Here is a 12,482-nt window from a genome sequence, read left to right on the forward strand (position 1 = left end):
AATTAATCCCTCTACAATAAGGGTTATGTTTAATGGAACATTCCCCAAAGGAGTAAATCAACACTCCCACTGAAAATAATCAGATCTGGTATTGCACTCCATGTGCTTCAAAAGTTGAGTAGAAGTGTTTTAGTTGGGAATATTGAGACAAAGGCAATGAGAAACACCTATATTGATAATTTTTGTGAGGTATAAATGATAGATGAAGCTAAAGTATTAGTAGGTAAAATGCTGGAAGATGGCCATTTTCTTGAAATCTACACATCACTGGCATAATAGATGACTTTTGCAACTCTAGAAAAGCGAAAAAACCCTACAACTTGCTTGTAAAAATTATAAGTTTGGTCTTTTGCTGTCACTTAAAGTTGTGTGATTGATGCTCATTTTGAAATTGATGGAATAGTCAAGGACACGAAACATGTGTGTATATATATATATATATATATATATATATACAGGCAATGGTTTGTGAAAGATGGGGGATCTTTTTGGAGCAGATTCACTCATGAATAAGATGTTAGATGGAGGCTTGGCTCCTAATGCCGTCACTTAAAGCTGTCAGATTTGTGCTCATTGCAAAATTGTTGGAAGAGTCAAGAACACAAAGTGTGTTTAGTTTGTTGTTTAGAAATATTATATATATAGAGCAATGCATTACAATCTGGTTACATAAAGATGACCGATTCAAAAGTGGCTTGAACATCAATTGTGAATCAAAGCTTAGATTCAAGGTAGACTATTCCATTACCCATTGGCATAATGAACAAGACCTATGATTATGTTTCATGTGGAACTCACTTGGGTTTGAAACCTTGTGTGATCCATCTATCAATTACTTGTGTAATGTCAAATGATTTGAATACAATAGAATCAAACTAAAAAAAAACAAGTTCTTGTGCAAGCTAAAACAAAACCTCCAGATAGAGCTCAACAAAAGAGTGTGTAAACAACATTACCATCAAAAACCTGACTCAAATGTTACAAAAGCCTCCATTGTTTAATGATATTTTCCTTGACTAATTGATATGTAGATGCTCATTTTATTAAGGATGACTTGATTTAACAGCATATACTTTGATCAAACTTGATGGATTCTTGGAATGGATGAGGGAGTGGCTCAATTTATAGAATTTTGGAACGGAGAATGGATAGTAAAGATCTAATGATGAGATCATTGTGAAGGATGCTTGATAGGATCCCCGTAGGATGAAGGAGAAGATGAAACGTGGAGATTGAAGGTTTTAAATTTTGAATAGATTGGATGAGCTTACTAATCATAGTAAGTGGTTGAAACCATGAGGGAAATAAGGGATGTGTGCATCTAGATTGCCTATATTCTTGGGCTTGGTGGAGAGAATATATTTAAATACTAATATTATTAACTATTTTAGCCATGTGTAAGATGAAAAAATAAATTTTTATTTATTTATTGTGACAGATTGGAAAGAGGGATTACTTAAATAATAGGATTATATACTTTAATTTATATTACCAGTATTATCTCAATAGCTGGTCACTACTTTCTCCATAGGTTTCTGCAAAAACAACCAGCCAATTTGGTGAATTAGTTGCAGATTTTGACACAAATGAACTGTTACACTATGCACAAAAGCTAGAGACTAATGTGACTCTATAGAACAATGTTTTAGTCCTCTTGGATTTGTTAAATACATTTCATATAGTTATAATAGCATACTCATTTTCTTTGCTATTTTGTAGGTAATTGACCAAATATACTATAGTGTCCATATTTTTACAGCTAACATCTTTACTCATCTTAATTGGAACATAGTCAATTCTATCTCCATTTTATATGCTCAAAATATAAATGTTTATTCCTTCAGAACACTACCAATATGCTTTTGACAACATGAATGATGTTTCAATGATTTCTAAATAGAGTGTAAAATAACCTAGGTGAAATGGATTTGCGCTAAATGAGTTTGGTTGATTAGGACTAGGTTATGGATTTGACTTGGTAAAAGGTATTGGGTGCACTATGGAAGTACTTTAGGTGTCTACAATGTGCAACAAAAATACACAATATTGATGTAACGCCCCGCCAAGGGATCCAAAAGAATTAACCTAGAGTTTCACTAAGTTTGCTAAACATTTTTTTTTTTTTAAAGTAAGAATGTATAACTTACACATCAAACACATAGTAGCGGAAGCAATAACATGTAATCATCAACAAACATACATCACAAGTTACATTCCTTAAGGATCCCAAGATGTTGAGTCACATTTAAATTTAATTAATTCTAAGTCTAACAACTACCACATTCATATGAAAGAATAATCAGAAAGTCCAATGTCCATAATATACATTTTCTCTGAATACCTTTTGGCAAATTAATTCGGAATGCTCAATCATCCACTGTACATGTCACAGGGTATGAAAGGCTTAAAAGAATATACATATGTAAAGATAAAGATACATCATCCTCAAATCCATGATACAAAGTACAGTAAAATAAATGAAACTAATAACATACCTGATACATCCATACATCCATAATGATAAAACATCTATCATAAAATCTAACCATCCATCATAATAATCCAAGAACATAGTGAATGTAAATGCCAACCAAGAAAGCTCCAGCCACGGTGACCACGTATGGATCTCAATGGTAAGAGTAAAAAGCACTACCACCCGATCGTGTGGAACCTAAATGGTCCACTCCCACCGTACTGAGGAGATAGTCTCAAGTCCCAAACAAGGTATCAAACACAAAACAAAAGTACTCTCTAAGTACTGGAAAATCCTAAAAGTACACTAACGCAAAGGTTCCAACATAGATAGACATCTAGACCCAGAGGCACCACAAAGACACGTAGGAAACCTGCTATGCAAGCGGGAAAGTGTCATCACAAAAGTCACGTAGAAGTTACCGGAGCAATCCCTTAGGAATCCCGGGTCCCTAGTGATTCCTGCGGCCACTAGTATCCTCTCGTACTGACGAGGCATACTGCGGAATGCAAGGTCGTAACCAAGTGTTCTCTCTACCCCATCCTAGCCTGTACTAGCACTCATGGCATGGGAGAGAACATACAATTATCTTATTAGGTTCATTTAAGTCAGTATTTAGGTGAGATGTTTTCACTTGTTAAAACAACTTACAATGGGTTACTCCAGGCAGCCTCTTAGGGCCTCGATCCCCATTGCAAGCCACTTCCCGACACTACACATAGATAACCTACCCTAGGCTGATGAAATCACAAATCAAAGAATCATAATAAAATCACCTCAGTCCTATACAAGCAACTAAAAAACATCATAAAAGATAAGCCACAAAAATTACATCAGTTCCTCATGAGCAACAGGTAAGCATCAAATAATAATCATATGATCACAACAGTTCTCTATCAGCAACTGAAGGCATCAATGATAAATCACAATACTGATCAAAGATTCCAAAATGGTCAAGTCAACACATGACATCATCAAGAACATAACAAACACTTCAATCCTCTCAAGCGATCGAAAAGCAATCCAAGTATAACTGATCGAGACTCAAAAATGGTTATCAAATATAACTGATCGATGACTCAAAAATAGTTATCCAATATAACTGATCGATGACTCAAAAATGGTTAAGTCAGGTATCTTATATACATACACTTCAGCTTCACACCAGGAAACTGGAAGCAATAACAAACAATAAATACAATCATGTCATAGAGCACTCCATCACACTACCATGGTTGGGTTAAGAAAGATCGAGACCAAATCATCATAACATCACATTCACAACCCCGAGCCTCTAGTAACAACCTAAACTGGTCAATACTAGAACAAATCCCAAAACCTCAAAACATAGACAACAAAATAATCTTATAGAAAACAAGTCATCACATAGTTGGATCTGAACGCTAATATACTGTTGAGTTAAGGTAAGATTTAAGTTCCAGTTTAACATCTATTTCAAGTAACTAAGTTTTCGCAACTACCCCCTTACAATTAACCCATTTCTATAATAACCTCCATTAAATCAATAATCTAAATCTACAATTTAATCAAATAATATCTATTAATAATAACTTTAATTCAACTGATTCTAATTAAGTTAATAATTAAATTTTAAACGATATCAATAATATTTAATTAATTATTAATATATATTAATAAAATTTATTAACAATATGAATAATTAATAATTTTAATTCATTATAAACTAACTTTAATAGCCTTACTAATTTATTTCTAGAAATTAAATACAATTTATTAATAATACTATTTTTAATAAATTGTAATAATTATAATCTATTTTTAATAAATAAATAAATAAAATTAAAAAATCATATTACAACAAAAAAAACTAACCCCTAAAAGTCTTTTTAAAAAAAAAACGTATTATATATAAAAAAAAAACGTTTTAGGCCCGCCGGCCAACGTTTTAGGCCTGTCGGCCGGCAGACTTCAGTCTGCCACAGCAAGGTACTGCTGTGTCAGCAGTACCTGCTGCCACAGCAGTACTGCTATCGCAGCAGTACTTGCTGCGACGCGACATCAAAGGAAGGGGCGGTGGGGGGGTGATGGCCCCGCCTCCCCAAACAATTAATTAAATTTTTTTTTTTTAAAATTTAATTTTTTTTTTTATTTTATTTTTTTAAAATTTAGACTTTACAATATATATATATTTGCTTAAACGATTTTGTTTTTATATATAAAAATTTTTGCTTAAAGATTAATATTAAATAAATTAAATAAAATTATATAATTTTATATATATATATATATATATATATATATATATATATATATATATATAAAATTATAATAATAATAATAATAATAATAATTATTATTATTATTTTTTAAACATTAACAATTGCAATCTAATAGAGAAAATAATTCCAATCCTACGAATTTCTTTTTAATCTCAAAACTCTCCCCAATTCAATTCTCTCTTTTCTCTATTTTAATACAATCCTAAATCCTGATTTAATTTTGTTGAAGGATGTTCCTGAACAATTTTTCAATCTAGATTTACAAATGAAATCGAATAGCAAAAGATCCAGAATGAAGAAATGATACATTCAAGAAGACAAGATTCTTACAATCACGAAGTAGACAGAACATATTAAATTTCTTAAATCATTTAGGGGTCAAAATACCAGACCCTACCTGAACCTGATGCTAATACGCAATCCCCAAAATCTGTAAGAGAACTCGCTCCTCTTCAATAACTTTCTTCTGAAAATCTTTCCTAGAATTCTCCTTCTGAAATTTGCTTCCAAAAACTCTCTCCAAAATTCCTGTCTCCAAAATTCACGGTCCAAATTCGTGTCCCCCAAAAATGGACCCCCAAAGTTGTGATAAGGAGTCTTCTCCTCAAATCGGGGCACTAATTGTGCGTTCACCCAAGAAGACTCTTTGCTCAACTGAGTTAACTCCAAAATTATCTTTTATTAATCTTTGCTTTATCTTTTTAATGCATATTAAATGAATCATTAAATAACTTTATTTAATATTCCACTTGACTTCTATTTTTAATTTTTATTACTTTTAATCCCATGCGCACTTTATGAGATTAAAATAATATTATAATTTCCTCTTATTTTATCTTTTTAATTAATTTCTTTATTTTTAACACATGCTCGCATCATGCAATCTTACAACTTTTAATAATTAATATATTTTCACTTTTTACTTTATTTTAGAACTTAATTGATAAAATATTTAATTAACTTAAATAACAATAATATTTAGCATTTATTTAAAAATGAACTCTAAATATATTATTATTAAATTAAATAAATATTATAATGTTCTAAATTATACTTAAAATTTTTAGTTCCAAATTTAATTCTTTTTATTTAGTTAATTTCTCAATTAATTAAATATAATCAAATATTAAAATATCATAATAATCTTCTATTAAATTAAATCATTAATTAATCCTTTTAATTAAACTTAATTAATAGAAAATACATCAAGGACTCATAAAGCAACATACGAAAACCCATCATAGAAAAATACATACTAAATCAAACAAAAGGGTTATAATCACGAAATAACATCATTTGATGCATTTAGAGGGTACTTAACTCAGATACTTGCCCTAATTATCAATTAGGACAATTGGCTAAAGGGTTTAGGAATTGGACTTAAGAGTTTATCTCCCCTCTCTTACCATTGAGATAATGCGATAGGGTATGCTCATCCTGGCAATTCAGGGAAGTCGATACCCGGTACCTGTAACCTGCATAAAATCCACGCATGTACAGACACAATATTCTAAGCTAAACAGACAATGGCAGGAAGTGGTGCATCGTGTAGATCCCGACTAGCAGGTGACTACGACTCCCTTCCTTAACCATATCAGAAACACCATACATAAAGAAAACAAACACGCACACCATACACATGCAGTATGGGGTAAGTATCCATAAAGAAGCACATGTGATAATAAACCATCTAACTAATCATCATCGATAATTGAAAACATTGAATAATCATCATACATGCATGAAATATAGAGTACCAAATAATCTCATCATATAATAAATTGAGTGTAAAACAACATCTGATAATCTGAAAGTAATGCTACTAAACATCAAGTATAAAACTGGCCTAAAAGAGTTTGGCAATTAAAACAAAATGTGAACTAGGGGTAGGTACTACAATTGACTCCCAAATCCCAAAAGATCAATACTAGGTTTTATTCCAAAAACTCTATTGACTGTAGCAGAATATAGCCATGTGCTCAAAGTAAGTTCTTTTCCATGTTCACTTCTAGTCACTGAAAACAAACAAACAATATAACACAAAACAACTTACGATATCCTCTCTAGAAACCCTCAAAGTCTAGTTTGATTTGCTTTGAAGACCAACCCTAAATGAAACCAGGCTCTCCAAAAACCATGTGAAAATGCTCCAAAAACCTGAAATGAAACCGGGCACATGAAAGACATAAAAGGACAAATGTTTTTTCCCTTTGCGCATGTATAAGCCCTATGTTGGTTGAAATTTTGACCAACACGGGTCTTATATGTAAAAAAAAGAAATTTTTGCCTTTACATTTCAACCACCCTAAATTTATTTAGTTGATGGTAAAAAAATTTTGGTAGAAAAATGATGTTAAATGTAGTAGTGATTAAATGATTTAATTTAACAAAAATATTATAAAGAAAAAATCAAAATTTTAATTATATTTAATTAATTAAGAATTAATTAAATAGAAAAATTAAATATAAAATATTTAATTAAAGTTCCAAATTTGGCATAATTATATTTATTTAATTTAATAGTAATTAATTAGGAGTTTCATTTTAATAATAAATTCTAAATATTATTATTATTTAAATTGATAAATATACTTTTAAATGTGTCTTATTATTTAATAAAATCATGAGAGAATAAATTAAATAAAGTTTATTTTATTTAAAATGCAAAAAAAATTACACGTGAAATTAAAATAACTTAATAAATAAAAGAAAAGGTTTTGCATGTTCATAAAAACTAGAAACCCTAAAGGAGAAAGCTCTTTATTAAGAAATTAGAGCTCATTTCTCCACACATAGATTTGGAGGAGAAAATTTCTAGAAAGGGTTTTGAGAGATGGGAATTCTTGCAATCTCTGAGCGTTCGTCTAGTTAGCATCATATCGAGGTGGGAATTTTGCTTGAGATTATCATAGTAGATTGCTTTGAATCTTTCCTCTATCTTCTTCATGCTTGTTTGTCAATTTGGATTTACAAATGGTTTTTGGTTGAAACCTTGTTTAGAGAATTATATTATTGAAACATTTATCAATGAAAATCTAATTGAAAACCCTTATGTTGTGAATTGATGCTTGGATTTCAACATAGCTAGGATTTTTTTTTCAAAATTTGATATATAATAAATTGATAATTGGATTGGAGAAATCATTGTTGTCCTTAATTTTTTTTAAAGGGCTTGCTAGAAAAAGTTTCTTATCAGGCCTCTCTCAGTAATTTTATATTTATATATATATATATATATATATAATTGTAAGAAATGATAATGTTGAGCAAGGAACGAGAAACAATCCAAGTAAGTTAAGTGTGAAACAATGTTACCATAAGATAAGCAACTCCAAGAGCATACACCAAGATGGTTTAACAATGGAGACAAGGATTTATAAGGGGAAAGCAAAGAAAACCCCTTGTGAGTTATTATGAATGAAGGCAAATGCCTAGAGAAGAGAGAGAGAGAGTGTTGGAGCAAAAGTAGCTCAATACAATAACATCAAGTGCTTAGAGATGAGAGAGGAGTTGCATTTGTAACTCCCATTTCTATGAATGCCACATTCATAATAGGTGTGTGCAAAGTGTCACAATCCTCTTAAGGAGGATAAACTAAATAAATAAATAAACAAGAGTTGTCCTTACATGTGGAATAAAGGACAAACAATGACATGTCCTCCACATGTGTACAAGTGGACAAACTACATGTAGGGACCCTTGGAATATCCCAATTAAAATATATCCAAGGAAAGATTAACCTTTCTAACACCCCCCCTTAATCTTTACTTGGGGAGTTTACTTCAACGGGTTGTAAACCCAAATTTTTACAATGGAACTGAAATCTCTCTTTAGAAAGTGGTTTGGTTAAAATATCAGCCACTTGATCTTCTCCTTTACAATAAAGAAGAATAATTTGATTGTCTTCAACTTGTTCTCGAATGAAGTGATGTTGAAGTGAAATATGTTTGGTGCGGGCATGATACACTGGATTCTTTGCCAAGGCAATAACACTTTGATTGTCACAATGTATAGGTGTAGGTAATTGTTGAGGTAGACCCAAATCATCAAGAAGTCTTCGAATCCACAAAGCTTCCTTAGCTGCATTGGTACAACCTTTGTATTCAGCTTCAGTTGAGCATAGGGAAATAGAGTGTTCCTTTTTGCTTTTCCAAGAAATTGGAACTGAACCAACAAAGAAAAAATAACCACAAGTGGATTTCCCATCATTGGGATCTCCACCTAGATCGGAATCAGTATAGCCATGTAAAATAAATTCAGAGTTTGGATCATAAAATAAGCCTATATTAATAGTTCCTTTAATATACCTTAAGATGCATTTAGCAACTTTAAAATGAGTTTGTTGAGGTTTAGACATAAAGCGAGAAACTAAACCAACACTATAAGCAATATCAGGTTGAGTAAGAGTTAAATAATTTAAACTTCCTACTAACTGTCTATATAGAGTTTCATCAACAAAAGGAGTATTCATATCATTCATTAATTTAGTTCCTAATTCACATGGAATTGAAACATGGTTAGAGTCATTCATCTTAAATTTTTCTAAAAGATCATAAGCATACTTGCTTTGAGAAACAAAGATACCTTTAGGAGTTTGAAAAATTTGCATACCTAAGAAGTAATGTAAGATACCTAAGTCTGTCATTTGAAATTTTTGTTTAAGTTGGAATTTAATATCAGAAATCAAAATGTCGAAACTAGAAGTGAGAATTAAATCATCTACATAAACAATAACAATGATAATATCATCGTTAGTATGTTTAATATACAAATTAGGATCATTTTTGCTTCTAGTAAAACCTTGAGAAATGAAGAAAGAATTAATTTTAGAATACCATTCTCTAGGTGATTGTTTAAGACCATAAATAGATTTGTTCAATTTGCAAACTAGATTTTCACTACCTTTCTTAACAAATCCAAGAGGTTGAGCCATATAGATTTCTTCATGTAACTCACCATTTAAGAAGGCACTTTTAACATCCATTTGATGAATGGGCCAATTCATTTTAGATGCTAAAGCAAGAACTAATTTGATAGTAGGTATTTTAGCAATAGGTGCAAAGGTTTCATTATAGTCTAAGCCTTCAATTTGGGAAAAGCCTCTTAGTCTAGCTTTAAATTTACTAATTTCATTATTAGTATTCAATTTTGTTTTATATAACCATTTACATGAAACTAGATTTTTGCCAGGAGGTAATGTGACTAAGTCCCAAGTGTGATTAGCAAGTAACGAATCATATTCCTCTTGCATGGCTTTCTGCCAATGAGGTTGAGAGTTATCTTGATCAAAAGACTTAGGATCGTTAGAATTCATAATAGTAGTCATCAAAGCATAATTACAATAATTAATCCTTCTATGTTTAATTCCACCAGATTTGGAAATATAATCATCAGCTTCATTGATGAGGTTTTGAGCCCATTTAGGTTTACGTTTAGTTGTAATGGAATTATCACTAGAGGAAGAATCATGAGTAAGAAAAGTATCATTAGTATCTATTTGAGTATCATGAGATGTAGGAGCAGAAATAACTGGTGGTACTTGATTAAGAGAAAGAGTAGGGTTAAGAGAAGGAGGTTGGTCCTCCACTAACACAATTTTAGTGCCACTGAATTCTTCATCCGTTGTAGTAGAGCAATCATGAACTCCATTTTCTGCAATACAAACATCCCTAGCAACTTGAACTTTGTTAGTAGTGGAATCATAAACACGATAACCCTTAGTGTTTTCATCATAGCCAACAAACATATAAGGAGATGACTTAGCATCTAATTTATGCCTTTTCTGTTTAGGCGTATGAACATAAGCAATAGAACCAAATATCCGTAAATGATGTAAATTCGGTTTCCTACCAGACCAAGCCTCTTCTGGAGTGATAGCCTTGAGAGCTTTGGTAGGAGTCCGATTAAGAATATAAGTTGCACAAAACATGGCTTCAGCCCAAAATTTATAATGTAAATTCTTAGCATGCAACATGCTTCTAGCCATTTCAACAATGGTCCGATGCTTTCTTTCTGCTACACCATTTTGTTGTGGTGTATAAGGAATAGTAAGCTCGTGCTTAATTCCACACGATTTCAAATAAGAATGAAAAGCATTATTCACATATTCCTTCCCATTATTAGTTCTAAGAATTTTAAGTTTATACCCAGATTGCCTTTCAACATATAACTGAAATTCAATAAATATATCAAGAACTTGATCCTTGCTATGCAAAAAATAGATCCAAGTTCGTCTAGAAAAATCATCAACAAAGGTAAGTGCATACCGAGAACCTTGGATGGAGGTATTCTCCATGGGACCCAAAAGATCACTATGGACAAGATGCAACTTATGAGTTGCTCACCATGATTTTCCACTTGGAAAGGGCTCCCTATGCATCTTACCACTCATACAACCTGTACAGGCAATCTTGGAAGGAATAATGTTAGGCAAGCCATCAACCATATTATGCTTTTGCATGAAAGTAATATAATCAGAATTTAAATGACCAAGTCTTTCATGCCATATATTGAAATCAATAGAAGTATGTAAAGAATAGCACGAACTAGCAAATTCATGGAATTTAAACAAATTGTCATTATCCATTTTAGCATGAGCAATCACTTTGAGAGTTTGAGGATTTATGATATAACATGTATCTTTGTAGAATTCTACTTTATAGTTCTGACATAACTGTGAAACAGAAAGTAGATTAGGTTTCAAGTCAAGTACATATAAAACATCATGTAATTTACCATTAGGAATAGTAACATCACCTAGTCCTTCAACTTTACAAGTCTGATTATTAGCTAACTGAATAGGAATGTTAGCAATATCAGGTTGTAAAGAATCAAAAATTTCTTTATGAGAGGTGACATGTTGTGATGCACCACTATCAACAATCCATTCTAAAGGTCTGCAAAGATTAAAGCTACAAGTAAAAGCATGACGAGGATTAGAACTAGTCGAATGACCTTTTTTATGGTTTGAGGTTTGATGATTGGTACTATGATTCATAGATTTTTTATCATTTTGTTTTTTAAAACAGTTATTGACAAGGTGACCATCTTTGCCACAATAAGAACAATGAGGTTTGGAATTGGAATGGTTCCTTTGATTATTAGTATTACGAGTATTATTAGGATGATTGGTATTATTATTATATTTGGGATGAAATTTATTGTTTGTGTTATTTGAATTAGAATTAGATTGTTTGTAATTATGATTATTGGAACGAAAATTATTAGTTGAATTTCTAGACACAAATGCATGTTCAGTTGATTTGAGAGTACCAAACTGAATTAGCTTAGCTTCTTCCTGTCTTAATAAAGTTTGAAAAAACTGAGAAGTTAAAGTAGGAATAGCAAGCTGTGCATGAATATTAGTTATAAACTGTTGAAATTGTCTAGGAAGACATTTTTTAAGAATAAGATGGATTAAACGAATGTCCTCTAATTGAACACCTAAAGCCATAATTTGACTTTTAAGAGAATCAAATTTTAAGAGGAATTCATCCATACCTTTAAAATCTGCATACCTGAGATCTTCGAGTTGATCTTGCAATTGTATTTTGCGGTATTCATCGCCACTGTCATACTTGGTTTTCAAGATGGACCATGCATCATGAGCTTTAGAACAGTGAGCAATTAAGACATATAAATCTGGAATAATAGAAATACCAATTAACCCTAAAGCTTCTTCATTTTTAGCTTTCCAAGTATCTTTCTCGTCTTGAGTAGCCGCTGAACCGGGCTCAAGAGAAGGGTCA

This window comes from Cupressus sempervirens, chromosome 11 (genome assembly GCF_028749045.1).
Source record: "Cupressus sempervirens isolate cs-2001-9-10 chromosome 11, ASM2874904v1, whole genome shotgun sequence".
NCBI classification, from domain to species: Eukaryota; Viridiplantae; Streptophyta; class Pinopsida; order Cupressales; family Cupressaceae; genus Cupressus; species Cupressus sempervirens.